Source organism: Felis catus, chromosome F2 (assembly GCF_018350175.1).
Source record: "Felis catus isolate Fca126 chromosome F2, F.catus_Fca126_mat1.0, whole genome shotgun sequence".
In the NCBI taxonomy this organism is placed as follows: Eukaryota; Metazoa; Chordata; class Mammalia; order Carnivora; family Felidae; genus Felis; species Felis catus.
Genome location: NC_058385.1, coordinates 70,796,437 through 70,814,313, shown reverse-complemented (window position 1 = coordinate 70,814,313; position 17,877 = coordinate 70,796,437). Strand labels below are relative to the sequence as shown.

The following is a 17,877-nucleotide window of genomic DNA, read 5'->3' as shown; positions in this document are numbered from 1 at the left end:
ACAGGCTTTTAAGATCCCAGGAAATCCTATTTCTTTTAGACAAGGAAAAAATACTTTTGCAAGCCTATACACATTTCCAAAATCTCATCTATACCAGCATTCCTTGAAAAACAGCATGGGAAACATCCTTATAGGCCATACAGTTGTTTCGATTGCCTCCATCACCAGAGAAGGAAGATGAGACCAAACGGGTGTGGGGAGAGTTAAGAAGATAAAAAGCCCGGCGTTCATTTTCCCTCCTCCTTCTCTCGCACGAACCTTCTGAGTCGCGGTGAGCTTTGAGGCATGCGCTAAGGGGAAAGGTTGCCTTTTCCCTGAACTGTGGCAATTCCAGTTATGGATGAGGAGCGAAAACAACAAATATGAGCTTCCCAGTCTCCATCGAAGAGGCGGTTCCCCCCAGACACAAGTGTGGTAAGTGTTGCTCAGCTAGGAGACACGCGTCACCATGCACATTCTTGAATTGTGCCATTTTTAAAATCAAAACAGGTGTTTAAAATGATCATTTTTGCTCAAAGGCCTGGAAACAGGAGACAGGCTCTGTTTCTCTGCTTTCAAGAATCCATTGCTCAGAGGGGGGGAAAAATAGCGGATTAAAATTTCATGCCATAATTTTACAACTGATCATTAGTGCCACAGAGGGCATAGTACAAAGTTATTTTCCAACCACTGGAAAAAAAAAAAAAAAGATGTGTCTTGAAAGAGGGTATTTTTAGCATAATAAGTGATTGTGCAGTTATATATAGATTTTGTTTCACTTTCTTCCAACTGTGAATGTGATTGTGTTCATATGCTTGGGAAATTTGCATATAATGTGTGCTATTTGTATCTTAGCCAAATCACTTGAATTCAAGTTCAAACTACTCACTGAAATGGTACTAAAGCCCACTGAGATAAATATACTTATCTTTCATTTCTTAAGGCTCACATCCAAGAGAATGTCTTCCCTTCTTCCTGAAGTTGCCCATCTGGCAAATTTGCCAATAATTATCAAGTTCTCACTGCTAGGAAAGCCAGAAATTGGGTGAAGCATCAAAAATTGTGGTCTGCAGCCCAGGAGCAAACAAGATATTGAGCCAGAAAATGGGTTTTGCTTTGTTTTGTTTTGTTTGGCTTTTGTTTTTGTTTTCATTTTTGTTTTTACTTTCTACTATGTTCCAGGTTGAATTCAGTAAAAAACAAAACAAAACAAAACAAAAAAAACGTGTGTAAATTTGTAAAATGTCAACACTAAAAAAGGCCTTCATATCTTTTTTCACGTAAATATAATTCACATATATGCTAACGTTCGCATTTTTAATGTATGCAATCTAATTGTTTTTAGTATATTCACACAGTTGTACAACTGTCACCACTAACTAGAGAACGTTTTTATCACCCTAAAAAGTAAGTCTATACCCATTAGGAGTCACTTCTCATTCTCCCCTCTCTCCGGCCCCTGGCAAGAACTAATCTATTTTCCATTTGCATGGATTTGCCTTTCTGGATTTGATATAAATGGTCATACATTATGTTTCTTTCATGTCTAGCTTCTCTTAGCAGCCTCACTTTATGGATAAAGCAGCTGGGTCCACGCAAGGGAAATAAATTGCCCAATTCACGTGGACTTTTCTGGACATATCCAGAACTAGAACCTGTCCTTCTGAGTCCTCTACTTAACAGGATACTAGCTGAGCACTTTCCGGGAGCTCCATTCTCAAGGAGGCTTTCAACCTCATTGGAAATGTCACCAAACGGAATGATAACTGTTATAACCATTCCCTGAGAATGCTATACAAGGTTGGGAAAGGACTTTGGTAAGCTTTACAGGGTATAAAAGGAGTTATGAACTCACTCCATATCATGTTCAAATAATAAAAAAATAGTGTCGATACTGCTCCATAATAAATATGGATTTGGTGAAGCAACAAGGCATTTGTGTTGCTGAGTGGGTATACAAGACTGGGGTTGAGTCTCTCATAATAAACTGAACAAATGGGTAATAAATGTATTTTGGAAGGAGTGTCAGAGTATTAATCCACCCAAGCTCTCTGAATTCCCACCCACTTTTCAAAGTCAAGGCCTAACTCTATGCCAAGGCTCCCTCAGTTGATATTCATACAATATTGATTTGGACTTTGATGAAAACCCATTTCCCCTGGAATACTCTCCCATGAAGTCAAAGCATCTCGTCGTAACGATCTCGTTCTCTTGTCCTGTGAAATCATCCTATCTTCATCTTTATACACTTACACATTCTCACTTCCTTCCATCCTCCTTCTCCATCTTAGTGACCGCACAATATCCAACCTACTGAGCCCACACTGGGTTTCAAGTCAACCCACTCAAACAGCCTATCTTCCTAAAGTCTTAAGATGCCAAATTCATCTTTTGTCCCCCAGTTCAGTGCCCACCCACGGCCCAGTGTACACCCTTAGGACCCTGAAGCAGCACTCTGAAATGGATTCTACTTATTACTTGTCATGACTTGCCATTGACTGAGTCCCTTAGGAGCTCCAGGATGCCAGTCTACCTCCTGTCATCCAAATTCTAGACACCTTGACCTCTCAGTCCTTCTGCGCCCTTCTGTGCCCCTAAATAAGCCAGAGCACTTCCTAAGAGGAATTACTTCTTAAATTTCCAAGTTCTGTTCTCAGTTGCTACACAAGCATGAAAATGGTGGCATAGGGCAGTGATTTGGAGATGAACTTCTAGAATTCGTAGCCCCGGCTTAACTATTTTAGTAACTGTATGACCGTAACTAAGAGTCTTAATTTCTCTGGGTTTCAGTGTACTAATCTTTAAAATGGAGATAATAGTAGTTCATGCCTCATAAAGTTGTTCTGAAGACTAAGTGATTTTATACATGTCAGGTACTTAGATAAGTACTTGTAATATAGGCATTGTATGAAAATAATCACTATTTTGTATTTTCTCTGCATACAAGTAGCCCATATGCAACATTTAACCAGAGATGCAGTTTTTTTCTTGTTTTTCAGAACTTCTTGAAGTATCAGAGACAAAGTACTAGATTGGGAAATAGGAGATCAGAGTGTAGTTCCTATCCTGCTGCTAAATTATTATTGAATGCAGTGCATTTTCTTATGGAGGTTAAATGTTTTCCCATATCGGTGGCTGCAATATATACATTTTTGAATGCTGTCCTTTCAAAGAGTGGAGTTATAAAAATCTAAGTAATCACAGATGCCAAATTAGCAATTTCCCAGTGAATGGGATGTTCATAAATGATTCTCCTCCCTAAAGTTGAATAATTCTTCAGCTCAGCTGCACACATTCATCTTCCTGAGCTGTCTTTGCTTTAAAAAAAAAAAAAAAAAAGAACAAACAAACAAACCACAGACTACCCAACATGACACAAAACGGTAATCAGAAATGATGGCTTACAAAAATCAGGATATTAGAAAAGCTGGCCAGATGTGGACTGCATCAACCCATCCCCTGATTGTCCTACTTAAGTGTCTCTGGCTGGACTGTTCCTCCTTAAGTGACTCACCCTCTAACAAGGTCACTTCACTCCAACCTGCCCTCCAAGTAATATGACCTAGCAGGTCTAGAAAGGCATGAGCAGTCTTGCAGTCTCCCTAAAAAAAATGCAACCTAGAACCCAGCCTTGTATTTTCCTATAGGCCCTGTGGTTATCTCAATTGTCATTATTAACTTAATCTGTCCCTCCTCTCGTGTGCCAGGACTGGGTGTTCCGAGAGAAGGGACTGGGTTTTGTGCTCTTTGAATTGTAATACTCAGCATTTCACCAGGGCATAAAAAGTTATCTGCCTTTTGTGAGTACACATGGTGAGTCAAGTCAAATGGCTCTTCATTGGAGATAATGCATTGGTCATTTTTTACTTTTTGCCCCCTCCGCCTGAAATGACTCCCCCTTCCTGTACACTTAATGAGTCATCCTTTACGATCCAACTCAGACATTGCTTCCTCTGAAGTGTTATCCCTGAGCCCCTCAAACTTTCCCTTCTCTGTGCCATCACAGTATAGTTTCTTATAGACGTCAAAGACATCTCCTGAGACCTTGTCTCTATTCCTCGAAATACACTTGCTGAATTTTTTTTTTTGTTAAGTAACTTATTTGTTTATAAGTCTTATTTTCTCAGAGGAGGAGCGCATCTTTAAGTATAAAGAAAATGAAAGTACCTCCTTAATTCCTCTTCCCCAAATCTAGCACAGACCTGGCACACAACAGGCACTGGAGAGTGTTCATTGAGTGTGACCGTATTGAACTGATTTAAACCGTGTTGAGTTCAAATTTATAAAGGAAATTCATCTTAATTAAGGGTTGGTAGTATAATTGATATGGTCAAATAAAATGGGTGAATTACAAAAGGTATACAGTTCATGTTTACTTTGGGCAACTTTATAAATGATTTTTATCATTTTGACAGAGTTTAAGAAAATCTTGTTGGGACTTTTCTCTTCCTGGTGTTTTCTTTCTTTCTGCACAACTAGAGACATTCATTTGTCCCCAGAAAGGTTAGGATGATGGAAGAGAGAAGGAAAAGTACTCAGTATTCAACTTTCGGCTTCCAAACAGGACGTAAAGCTGAAAGGAAGACAAAAGTTAGGTAAGCAGGTTTTGTTGTCTGACAAAAAGAGATTTCCAAATTGAAGCGTCTCCTTTGGTGTAGCAAAAGTGAGTCTTAGAGGTTTGAACGTGAAGTGTTATTATAAGCTCTGGGTAGAGGGGACTCAGCAGGTACCAAGCATGTTTCTTGACAGAAGAGAAAAACACCCTTACTAGGAAATTTGAGCTCCAAATCTACAGAGTATTTGCACATATTAGAGTAAGGACACAGAACAGCAAAGAGACTATGTTAGGTGAGAAGGGTATGGAGAATTTAAGTGCCAACAACCATTTCCCCCTGTCAGCCACAGAAATGTGGGCCCAGAAAAAGACAGAATCTGATCTAAAGAATGAAGTTGCTTACTGATTACGTTTTGTGTAATGTGTGAACACAGGCTCAACTGCACAATGTTTGGGCTAATGGCTTTTGAGAAGGAAGGTTTGCCCAGACCACATGGGAAGTCTCCACAGCCCTGCTATCTGACCTTTGTGCAAACCTTAGCTAAGCCATCCGAAAGGCTTCACGAAGGGCCCAGGAGTACATCAGTAGCCCAGACAATAGAAGGTCAAAAAAATAGGCAGTTGAGATTAGATGAATTCTGACTGATGAAACACTACAGTAATGCAATAGGACCTATAAGGAACTGATGTTAAAGTTTGGGTGAGGAATCCTTACCCAAGAAGCTATTACGGTTATCCAGCGAAACCGAACCGACAAAAAGGTTTATCATAAGGGATCCTCTTACCCAAAGATGAAAGCTAAGGAGTCCCACAATCAGAGATCCTGGAAAACCAGTGATGTAGCTCCAGTCCAAGTCTGGAGGCTTCAGACCCAGAGGAAGCAATGGCATATGTTCCAGTCCGAGGGCACGAGAAGATCAATGTTTCCTCTCAGCAACCAGGCAGAAAGAGAGTTCTCCCTTCTTATGCCTTTTGGTTCTATGCAGGCCCTCAAAAGACTGAGGCCCACCCACACTCTGCTTTACTCTGCTTTACTCAGTATATCTATTCAAATGTGAATCTCTTCCAGAAACACAATCACAGACACACCCAGATATAGGCACCCTGGCCCAGTCAAGTTGACATATAAAATTAATCATCACATGCTCTATGCCAATTCTTTGAAAATGTTAAACTTATGGACCTACATATGGGAAAGGATTGCTACGCTGTCTGCCTCCAACTTGCTTTCAAGTCTAATCTTCTATTGTCACTGCAAATAGACCGGAGTCCGGAAGGGAATGTTCTTCTCCAACATCACCTGATAGATTAGTGACAACTCTGAGTTCCTTGTTGCCAGTGAGTTTCAGTACCTGCAGAATTTCCTTGCTGTCAGGTTAGCATATGCTATGAGTCTTCTGTAGATGAAACATCAGCTCTCGATGCCAGCTCAGCACACAGTTCTCCTATCTTTGCTGCCTGGCCATGTGAGAGCAAAACTCATCCGGCCAGCATCATTCCCAAGAATGGTGCTTCTTCCCTCCGATAAAGATTCAACTTTGAACCAGAAAATCACGTGAGCCTTCGAGCTGTGGACCCCAGTCTGTCTCTGCCATTTACTTTGAACATGATTCTGCTCTTCATTTTTCTCATCTGAAACGTTAGGAGAAGCTAACATAATCTCTGAAGTTTCCTACATACTCTGAAAAACAATTAAGTAGGTGCCATAATTATTGTGGTTGCTTCCAGGGGAAAAATGAGCACATCTATGGTGGGACTTGGTGAAGAGTAGGAAAGAAATAGATACGGGGCGGTATTGGCCACTGGTATCTTGGAGTCTAGAAGAGAAGTGGGTATTTCAGTCATTAACCACAATATCCTATGAGGAATGCTAATTAAGGGATATATTTGATCTAACCCATTCACACCGTCTTATTATCAAAACCAGGTGACTACAGAATAAGCACCCAAGGTTAGGAGCTTCTTTAAGGGCACAGATGACTGGTTTCCCTCCAGATGAGACCCATGACCTCGGCCCTACGGCATTATCACAAGGTTCTAGTTCACCGCACGACACAACATTCTCTCCCAAACTGCATGAGGGGGAAAGGGCCTCAGCGCCGAAGGCGATGATGAACATTTTTGTATTCCCATTACCTAACACAGAGCCTGGCACATTATAGACACTCATGTCCGTGCCCATTCTTGCATTCATCCACTTTTTTAACCAGTCCCTATGCCAAATGTTATGCTGGGATCTGGGACACAGTGGTGAGTAAAATACGCAAGGTCCCTTTCCTCAATGGGTCTATATTAAAACGAGGGAGGGTGGACAATTACTGGTACACAAGCAGATAATCTAATATTCTGATAAAGCTTATGAATAAACGGTGATGTGGTCAAGGATACCGGGTGTGTTGCACACAGTAGGGTGGCTTAGAACAGTCTCTCTGTGTGTTCTGAAGAGGCCACAGTGTAAAAGCCCTGGTGAGAAATTCCTTGGTGCATGAGGACTAAGGAGACTGGATTGCCATCATCATATCTGCTGAAGGGAGCCGACAGTGCAACGTGTTTGTAGCAGTGGACAGAAGAAGCATGATTTTCCGATAACATGGCTGTGGGGGTGAGGAAAAGGGAGGTATCAGGGATGATGCCTAAATTTCATTAACATGAACCGGAAGGAAGGAAGGAAGGAAGGAAGGAAGGATGGAAGGAAGGAAGGAAGGAAGGAGGAAAGGAAGGTGGGAAGGAGCAAAGGAAAGAGAAAGAAGGAAGAAAGATAGAAAGAGAAAGAAGTAGAAACGATTGATTTATTCTTCGAATGGTGGCCTATATTTCTGCACCGGAGGCAGAACAGATGCATGTTTTTCTGGAGTCTGCCATCTAAAATATGATGCTGAATTTGAAGACGGTCAAAGTAGGGCACAAGAGGATACCCAGTCAGAATATAGCCTCTGAAAGAAGTGACCAAGCATTTTGAGAGTAATACGGTTCTGGATCATTCGGGCAATTAATCAGTGCATCTCTGTGATTCCACAGGGATGGAAGGGAAGATTGATCTTGAAAGATGAGTAAAATCCAAGAGATGACTGGGTAGAGAAGCACATTCCAAACAGGGAGAACAGCGTGTGCTGATCAACGGAGATGTGAACAGCCCAGTACAGGCAGGCTAAGTCTCAAACGGTTCAGAGGGTAGAGTAAAAGAGAAGTGTTGAGAGATGGGGTTGGAATGTCAGGCAGTGTCACATCAAGCAGTGTTTTCTATGCTGAGAAGAGTTTGCCAGTAGCCAATGGTTCTGCAGCTCCAACTCTGCTGATCTGTTTCTCCCAGGAGCCAGATCCCTTCTTGCCCCCAGGGCTTTGCAACCATTTACACCTCTACTTACCCTCTTTATTATTCCTTCCTGTGTTGTTCCCACCAACCGTTCATTAAATCTCAGCTCAAATACCACCTTCTCAAAAAGGACACCTCTTACAGCTCAGTCTGTAATGGATTTACTTGTTTTTTTTTTCCTATCACTCTGAGTTTTTCTCCCTTTAGTGTTTTTTTTTTTTTTTTTTTTTTTGCTACAAGGTACCGTCTTGGTTATGTATGTGTTTATTTATTTATCTGCAGCCTTCCTTTAACGGGGAACAGAATTGTTTCTATTTTATTTTCCTTTGTATTTTCAACACCTTTCGGGATAACAGGTGTTTATTAAATATTTGTGGAATGGATGAAGGAGAAAAAACTGATTAGGGAAACGTAGGGTCCAACTTGCCCTTTAGAATATAATTTTGGGTAAAGTATTGAAGGATTGCATCTCTCCGAAATAGAAAGTTCTAAAGTAAGCACATGACATAAAAACACGTTCAATCAAAATTAGGTTGAAAATGGATTAGAAAGGTTCAGGGACACTTTGAAGACTGATATTCATCATTTCAGGACAGTGTATCCAACACCCCTAGTTTTGGTTTTGGTTTTATTCCAGCAAAAGACATGCTCCTTTTCCTGCACTTGACATCCTATTCAGCAGTCCGGAAGATTACTCTAGTACATCACTACATTTAGTGGAGTGGTGGGGGAAATAAACTGAACTATTTCATTTTTTCCCTGATGAAGAATGGAGTTTGTCGCATTTATGTGAGCTTAATACTCACATGATAAGATCCACTTCATGGAAAACGGGAGTGGAAGGCTAAGTTTGGAGGGAACCCATTTAAAAATGATATTTAGTTTCCTTGGAAATGAGAAAAAAAGAAAAAAAACTTTCTTTCATCTCTTTCAATCCTGTAATACCCGATTTTATGTATTTGAGATGTTTCTGCAGTGAAGTGAAACCTACTTTCACTCATTTCCACTAGATTTGGATCTACTTTATTCCTCCCAGTCATAGTTTGGGTATCACTGTGAAATTATCACATCGAAATTAAGACCACCATGGCCTCCAGTGGATCATTTCTAATGATCCCATTTCATGCCTCCTTTTGTCCTGCCCCTGTGTGCCCCAATAAAACACACGGTGCTTAGTGGCGACGTTAACAAAGGTTAGCGAGGATTCCGCAAACGTCTTATAAAAGCTAAGAAAAAATGAAGTAATCCATTGAAATACCAGTTCCGAAGAGTGGGCTCTCCCTCTCTCTCATCAACATGTAGTCAGATTTGGACTTTCATTCTGAGCAGCTAAGAAAGGGAGTCATCAATTCCAACCACTTTGCCAAATGTTGTGTCGCTTGAAATATGAGACACGCTTCGATGCTAGAGGAGGGTCAGTGTCTAAAGGATTTGGAGGATTGTTAAACACGGTCTATCAGAAGCTACGTGTTTTGTACTCCCATTGGCCTTTTACCACCAACCCCTCTCGTAGTACACAACCGCCAAACCTCCGCTCTTTTTCTCGGTGTGAAATTATGCTAGGAATGAAATGGCAGATTATGATAATTACAATTGGTTTAACACTATAGGCTAACAGGTTGGAAAGAATAAACCTTTGGAGATCCAAGCATAAGCCTGGTATAGCCAGGTACTAACCCATCCTCTTTTCATTTCAGCTAGAAAGGATTTATTACTGCACATGCCCAGTGATTAATAGGCAGATACGTCAGATGTCTCAATGTTTGTTGTCCTGCACAAAAGGCGGATGGACACATTTGGTCTGGGGAAATGTGAGTATTAATCCTAATACCACCATGTAAATCACGCTCGAAAAATCACAAAGCAGCGTCGCTCTGGAGGTGCATAACGCTGGGACTGCGGATCTGTTTTGTGCCAGGTTGAGTGTATACGAAGAGGAATAGAGCCTAGAAGGCTAAGGTTCAGCTTTCTGGCCTGAAATCAGGTAGATCTGTGGGGAATTCTAGCTTTCCTGCCTTTGAGCTTTGTAACTATGGGTCAGTTAACTCTGGGTGGCCTCATTTTTTGTAAGAAAATTATGGATTATAAGAGATCATACTTCATAGGGGTTTGGGGAGGATTTAAAGAGATAGTATGAATAGAGTGCTTAACATAATACGAGTTGACAGTCTATATATTTTAGCTATTTAGTTATATTAAGGAAACACCATACCCAAGAAGATATGATGAGAAAGAGGAGGAGGTGGGGGGGAGGAGGCAAAGGAGGAAGAGAATCCTTCTCGTTTTTACACGCCCAGAAACAGAGTGTCGGGGCTGCTAAGTGACTCGGTGAAAGTCACAAAAGTCCTGAAGCCTTGGGTCCAGGCTCCAAGTTCTCAGTTTGATCTTGTTTCCAAGATCCTGAGACTTGATGAGGGAATTGGGCAGGGTGTTCCGAGGGGAGGAAACCTGTCAGTGCCCATCAGAATTTCCACTGCCGAACCTTTTAAAAATGAGGCTCAGGAGGAAGAGTTTCCAACTCTTTTGTTTCCATTTTTGTCCCGGTGGAAAAAAAAAAAAAAAAAAAAAAAACAAGTGTGTATTACAGGCTTGACTTACAAGGACTTAACAGAAGGAGCCCCTTGTACTATTTGAGTTACTAATGGGATCGCAAACAGTCCCTGTAATTTACTTTGTACTTTGATAATGTCTTGGCTCCAAGGGTCACACAGGCCTTTCCAAACATTAACTTATTTCCCCCTCCCAACGCTTCTGAGGGGTCAGAGAAGGTTAGTACTCCCTTTGTTTCACGGAGGAGAAAACTGAGATCTAAGAGGGTTACGCATCCTACCAAGGTCACCCTGCAAGCCAACGTGCTATTCAATCCACCGCTTCCAGATACAGACACTCCTGGAACTCCCATGGGGAAATTTGTTCAGGATGTTTTGCGTCCTGACCTGGAACTGCCACCACATGTCACTTGTGTTACTCTTCGATACATCTCAGGCAATGCCTTCAACAAACCAGAGCATATGGCATCCTGGCTGCTTTTGACCCTGCAGCTAAATGAGGCGAAAAAACCCAGAAGCATATCTCAGTGCAACAGGTATTGGTTGCAAGCAAATGTTACTTATCACATTAAAAGCGAGTGGGGGAGGTTGGTTTATTTGTTTCAAAAGTGAGGTGGAACAACATAGGGGAAATGTACGCACGTGTGAACCAGATTTTCAGCACCTCGTCTGAATACCGGGAACAGCGAGATTTATCCAGTTCGGCACCATTTACTGAGCGCCAGGCACTAGTTTCGAAGCGTTGGCTTATGCACATTCATTTAATCACCAGAAGACCCCTGGTTTCTGCACAATATTTGCTCATTGTTGAGACGGAGGAGGCAGAAAGGCTAAACAGATCACTTATTCTTCCACATTCTTATTCAAAAGTCGCCTTACCACTGAATCCTTCTCTTCCAGGGCACCTTGGCCACTCCTGTCCCTTTCCCTGCTAATTAATGATCAGTTAAGGATCTGGTTTATTATTTAGTCCCTCCCACTTGAACTTCATGTTCATGATGATAAGAAGCTTTACCGAATTTGTTCACTGCTGCGTCCCCGGTGCTTCCAAGAGAGCGCCCAGTACATACTAGGTCCTAACAAATAATTACTGAATTAATGAATGAATGCATTCATGTGTTCCTGACAGCTTATAACTCTTACTAGTATGCAGTTGTGGTTGCAACTTTACATTATTTATGTGGTTATTTGATTAAGCTTTATCTCACCTTCTAGAAAGATCTGTGGAAACAGACTATTTTAGCTTGATCGTCAAGCATATCCCAGTGCCTAACATAACGCCTGGCAGAAAGTAGTTCTCGATAAATATTTTCTAACAGAGGAAGTCAACACAGCAGTGTCATCGAGTTCAAACAGTAAAAGGGTAACACTGCAAGGGTTGGAAGCTTTTCCGTTTATTCAATAACTATTTATTGAGCAACAGACATTATTGCTACCTTCATGGAGCTTACTAGCAAATGGTAGATTTCTCATACCAAATCCCAACCTAGGTCTTTATTACAAATCTATCATTTCAATAAAGAGCAATTTCATTTATGTTTTCATATTTAACTCAGTGTAGACAAGCCCTATAAGTAAAAAAAAAAAAAAAAAAGCAAACTTAAATATCTGGCAACTTCACCTGTCTGGAATGCAGGCAAGAGGCAGAAAGCAAGCCAGAAAAGCCTCTTTCCACTTAAACTAGTTTAAAGTTCGACAACAGAAAAGTTTCTTAAGCCATATTTGATATTGCCTTTACTCTTACATATCACAGAACTGCCCTGTCGTCTTAGGGTCCTTCTTCCTCTTAAGGACTTTCACCCCGTCCATCCCCCTCATTCAGCATGATGCATCAGAGGCTCTCTTGTGGGCGTAAGGAGGAAAGCCTGGATTCCACGGTTCATCACTGAGATCATGCTCAGTGCGCACACACACACACACACACACACACCCATACACACACACACACACACACACACACACACATACACACTTACCTAGGTGTTGAATGGTTACATTCCAGCCGGGACGATGCAGACAATAAACAAATAAGCATGTACATAAATACATACTTATAAACATATACTTATTATATAATTTCAATATATGCTCATTATGAATATACTTAGTTTATTGTCCACATCTTCCCACAGAGAATGTAAGTACCGTGAAAACAAGGATTTTTCCTGCTTGGTTCTCTGCTGGACTCCCCACCACAGTGTCTGGCACTTTATAGACTTTCAATACTTATTTGCCAAAGAAATAGAGAAAAGGGAAGGGAAAGTAGCAAGGTCAAACCCCTGTAGCTACCACACTGTACAGTTGTACATCCACGTTATAGATGGAATGTCATTATCTTCATCCGAGATTTAAAAAAAAATTTTTTTTAAACATTTATTTATTTTTGAGACAGAGAGAGACAGAGCATGAGCGGGGGAGGGGCAGAGAGAGAGGGAGACACAGAATCAGAAGCAGGCTCCAGGCTCTGAGCCATCAACCCAGAGCCCGACGCGGGGCTCGAACTCACGGACCGCGAGATGGTGACCCGAGCCGAAGTCGGACGCTCAACCGACCGAGCCACCCAGGTGCCCCATCCGAGATTTTTAAAGTGTATTCAATACGTATGTATTGAGGGCCCCAAGTTCTTCGCCCTTGAGGAAGGAGAAGAGAAACAGACACATAAATGAAAAATCTATGTTGCGTGCCAGACGGTGTAACGTCTATAGGGTACCCCTTTCTCGGCCTCTTCTTTCCCATTTTGGCATGGCAAGCATTGACTGGCACTCAGTCCCACGTGGAAGGATCTATCACTGAACAGCTTCCGTGCCTCTCTGGATCTTCTTACCTGCTCACCCTCTGTTGACATCTGAATTCGAGACTCATATCACAGTATTTGCTCTTGAAGGAGTCAACATCATAACTTCATAAGGCTAGGATGTATTCACGTAAAGAAGGGGAAAATACATTCAATAATGAAATATATCTCTCGCGCTTAAGAGGCCGAATGCGAAGTTATTAGCAAGGTGCGGCCCCTCGAAATCGCTATTTCCAGAAAACTGGTTTTTTTTTTCTTCCTGTAAATCTGGAATATTTGAAAACTTGCCAACAATTGAAATGTCTAACTGCCTACTCTAATTCTTTAAAAACTGAGAATCTTTTTTCTCTCAATTTTAATAGCACTTATGAGAATTCACTGAGGGTTTGGAATTTTTAAAAAAATATCCTTTGCTGAAAGAAGTAGAGTAGATACAAGAGGGAAATGAAAATTCTTAACAGATAACAAATACTCAGAAAATTGTCCCACAATACCAAGTATTCGTGTGACAACCATCTCTTACTGTCTGTCTGACCCTCCTCCTTCACTTCCTCCTTATTTCCCTTTACCCTTCACTACTGGTCTTCTGCTCCCTCCCTGTGTTTAAATTTGCATATCAAGATCCCAGCAAGTTTATACTCTACTAAGTCTTGCCTTGCAGTTGAAACATTAACAGAATTCTATAGTGCAGGTCTGTTGACACACTGTTACACCCAAACATTGCTACAGGAACTGCTCTGGTATTGTCGTTGATTCGCTTTGAGATAGGAAGTGATAGAATCACACGCAGAGCATTCTTCCATCCAACTCAACCTAGTTTTTTGCTGATGACTCGGAAGGTTTGATACTGCTCGCCGATAACACCTTGTATACCCGAAAATTCAGTTTATTGTGACAACTAAGAAATCTTGCTTTAAAAAAGGCTCTCAGCCTGCGTTCGAGTTCAAGTTTTCGCTGCACCCGTTACCGGGAGAATTGTCAGATGTGGCGTGGGTCTTGGTGATGAGCAAATGCTTGAGAAGCAAAGGTGGGGGTGGAGTGAATTCCAGAGCTAATTTACGCACAGCCTATATTTTCACGTACTCGTTCCAGCGCCTGGTGACACCCTCCAGGATATGTGAAAACCTAGGGGTGGGTTTGAGGTTGGGTTGAGAGTGTGCCTGTGTGAGAGGAGAGGAAATTGGCGGAGATGGTAAAGGGAAAAGGAGGTTTGGTAAAGTAGTAGCAAGAATAATGATATTTATTGGATCTGAGAATGAGACAGACATAATGCCAAGAGCTCTAGCTACATTGTCCCAGTTAATCCTCTCAATAGCCTTATGCGGCAAGTGCCGTTATCATTCCCATTGTATAGATGTAAAATTGAAGCTTACGTAAGTTTTGGAGCTTGCTTAAGCTTACACAACTATTAGATGACAGAACCTGAAAATCAACTCATACTTCTCTAACTCCTGATTCTGTGTTCTTGACAGTGATGAATCAGCTGAAAGCCCCCAGCAGGAGACCAGAAACATCAGCGGTTCAAAACAGGCCAGATGACCTCCTTCAAACACACACCTAAACCATTCTCAGGGCCTCTACTGTGAGCCTCAGACACACATGAGAGACCCTGGGTCTCTCCGTGTGATCTATGTCAGTCATCTTAGGGGTGTATCGACCACTGGCGATGTTTCCACTTACTCCTCTTTAGAATGAAAGAGAGTTCACAAAGGCTACTGTGTCATGAAGCATAAGGGAACCGGGAGGTTGGGTGATTCACCTGCTTGGAGATGTTGGGAAGGAAAACAAAATGGCAACAATTAGAAAAAGTGACTGTGTACCTACTCCGTTGATTACTCCTCTTGAGATCGATAGATACCTATACGCATATACACAGACGTACATGCATATATAGACATACGCGCACACGTCTGTCTGTGTGCACGTCGTATGGGAAACTACGTACAGACCGGCGGTGGAGGCATTAATTTGCGTTCAGAAGAAAACACTGAATCTCAGAGGTTAGGAAACTTGCTCGTTGACACAGACTCTGTAAATGACAAATCTCATGACTTGGGGCACGTCTCGAACTGTTCTGAGCCTTAGCTGAAATGAAAATCGATGCTTGCCACCGGGAATCCTTGAAACACTGTACCTGAGACCACCTCTGGGCCTGACACGAAGCAGCGGGTCGTTACACGTATGTTGCGATAAATTTGGCCCCGGGGACCGCCAGGTGCCATCTCCAGGCGGATGGACCCTGGAGGAGCCGAAAAGCCACTCCCTGTTTAACTCTGGGGCCGCCGTAAAGGTGACTGTGCGCACTACTGGAATGGATTCTCTGTGATACGAGCAGAAGTCAGAATACAGCATGCCACCCTCATTACGCTTTAATTGAACTACAATGTACATCACCGCTTGGCATAGGCCCTTTGAAGTGCGGGCATCACCACCCTGCCTCATGGGAACGTGCGCCGTTACCACCAGCGTAACTGTTGAGCAACTGACGCATTCCCAGCACCGATATTTCAGCAGGTAGGGAAGATAATTAGGAGAAGATTTTGATCTTGCTGACTTGTGGTGAAAAGCAGGGTATCGAGGCATATGAATACAGACACAATCAAGTCATATTAAAGTCTACCATGAAAGCTCCCTCTAATATGCAGGACGAAAAAGCAGTAAAAACAAAGCTATTTCCAGTCTGAAGAGGGGCAAATGCTACCCTTTGATCCCTGACATCATATGACAGGGAAACAAAGCACGCAGACAAATCACCCTGTATGGTAATCCTCCTCCTTTGAAATTTTGTGTGTGGCAACCAAATAAGTCGCTGCTGCTTTAAAAAGTGCATCCACTTCGTTCATGCAACAAACGTTTGCCAAATGACTAACCCGTGCCAGGCACCGTGTTAGGCCCGTGGACCTTTGCGGGCAACTGGTCACAGTAGACTGGGAAAGATGGAAACATTTTTTTCAGATGATTACAGCACAGCGTGTTAAGCATCAAGCAAGGTTAGCGAGGGTGCCTTTGAAGCAAAGGAGGGGAGCACTGTGATAGACCGGTAGAGGGAGGGCAGGTGCATGTTGAAGTCAAGGGTGGCTTCCTGGAGGAGGAGGCATTTGATGACCAAATAGGATTCAGCTGTGTTAAAGGGGAATGGCTGTTTCCACAGGGCAAGAGCTTGTGGAAAGGCACAGAGGCATAAGGAAACCCAAGGAACAGCAGGAAGTTTAATTCACTGCCGTTTTGATGTAAGTGGTAGGGCCGTGTGGGAAATGAGGACAAATGAGGCCAGAACACTGATGTGTGCTCTGCCATGGGATTTGTTCTTTAGCCTCAGGGAACTGCAACATCTCTGGGTGGATTTTTAGAATCAAGCGTCTATCTTCGAAGATCGCCAGAATGGATGATGAATTACACCCAAGGGGAAGGCTTGGAAAGCAGGAACTCAGCTAGGAGGCTGTTGTGATCACCAGGAGAGGATTCCTAAAGATCTAGACTGAGATGCTGGGAGGGGCAGTGGCAATGAAAGAGGCAGCTAGAGGACCATCTCTCTTCTTAGAGGATGAACTCAGAGCAGCCTGAACTGAGAGCTAAGACTGTATTTTAAGCAAACAATCGAAGCTCGTATTTAATGAAACTGTTCATTAAGACCACCTTGGTTTAATATATGGGATATATGCGTTCTTGAAAAAATTCTCCATGTAGATTAGATTCTCATAAAGTAAATCACAGCTGAATGTGTCAGAAGGGCTCGTTATTTAATACACTCTTATTCTGAATGATTAGAATATAAATAATCACCTTCTAGCTTATTTGCTTATTTAATTTGAGTTTTCATGTTTTGGATAGCTCAAAGCATGTTTCATATGCCTTTTCCACCAGTTCCATTTTATTTGGTCAAATGATATACTTTGTAATAACGTATAGATAGTTCTCATCAACTATAGGAGTGTTTATCCACATTGCTTCAATTCCAGCAAGGTTCTGGTTAATTTTAGTTGTTTACCTATAAACTCAAGTTAATATGAATGAACCATTTACTATGAGATTATTTGTGAACGGCATGAAAGTGTTTTTGACGGAATTATGGAAGGACGGATGCACCAATAAGAAAACAGTGACTCCTTAGTGGATAGATGGGGAGATGTGGAATTCGTAGACTCTTACACCTTCAATAAACCCTGAATAGTAAAGTCATGTGGGGAAATTGAGGCTCAGAAAGACTAAAAAACTGAGCCACAGAAACCAGCTGGATCACTTTATAAACAATTTAATGCCACTTACATCGTACAGATAATAGATAGACTTGGATAAATAGACAAATACTAAAATAATCGTGTACTTCTAGAGCAAACCAAGATAATGGCAAAAGAAAAGTTAAATGAAGGGTATAGCACTTTCTTCATCTTTTAATGTATGAAATTTACTGTCAAATTGGTTTCCATACAACACCTAGTGCTCATCCCAAAAGATGCCCTCGTCAATACCCATCACCCACCCTCCCCTCCCTCCCACCCCCCATCAACCCTATAGCAGTTTCTTCAACAGTCCACAAAGAAAAGCTAATTTCAAACTTTAAAAAGAAAATGGCTTTGCACCACAAACATAAATAAATAAAGGAAGAGCCCACCAGGCACTACACCTACACTGTCCCATTTAATCTGCACAATGAACCCTAAGAGGCAGATGTTATTATCTACCTTTT

The 17,877-nt window shown here is 41.9% G+C and overlaps 1 long non-coding RNA gene across 1 annotated transcript; it reads left to right on the top strand.

Moving 5' to 3' along the window:
* The first annotated feature begins 238 nt into the window (after positions 1-238).
* LOC123383210 lies at positions 239-17,529 on the top strand. Its single transcript, XR_006592712.1, has 3 exons — positions 239-414; positions 9,545-9,658; positions 14,663-17,529. It is a non-coding gene; the product is annotated as an uncharacterized LOC123383210 (long non-coding RNA).
* The last annotated feature ends 348 nt before the right edge of the window (positions 17,530-17,877 follow it).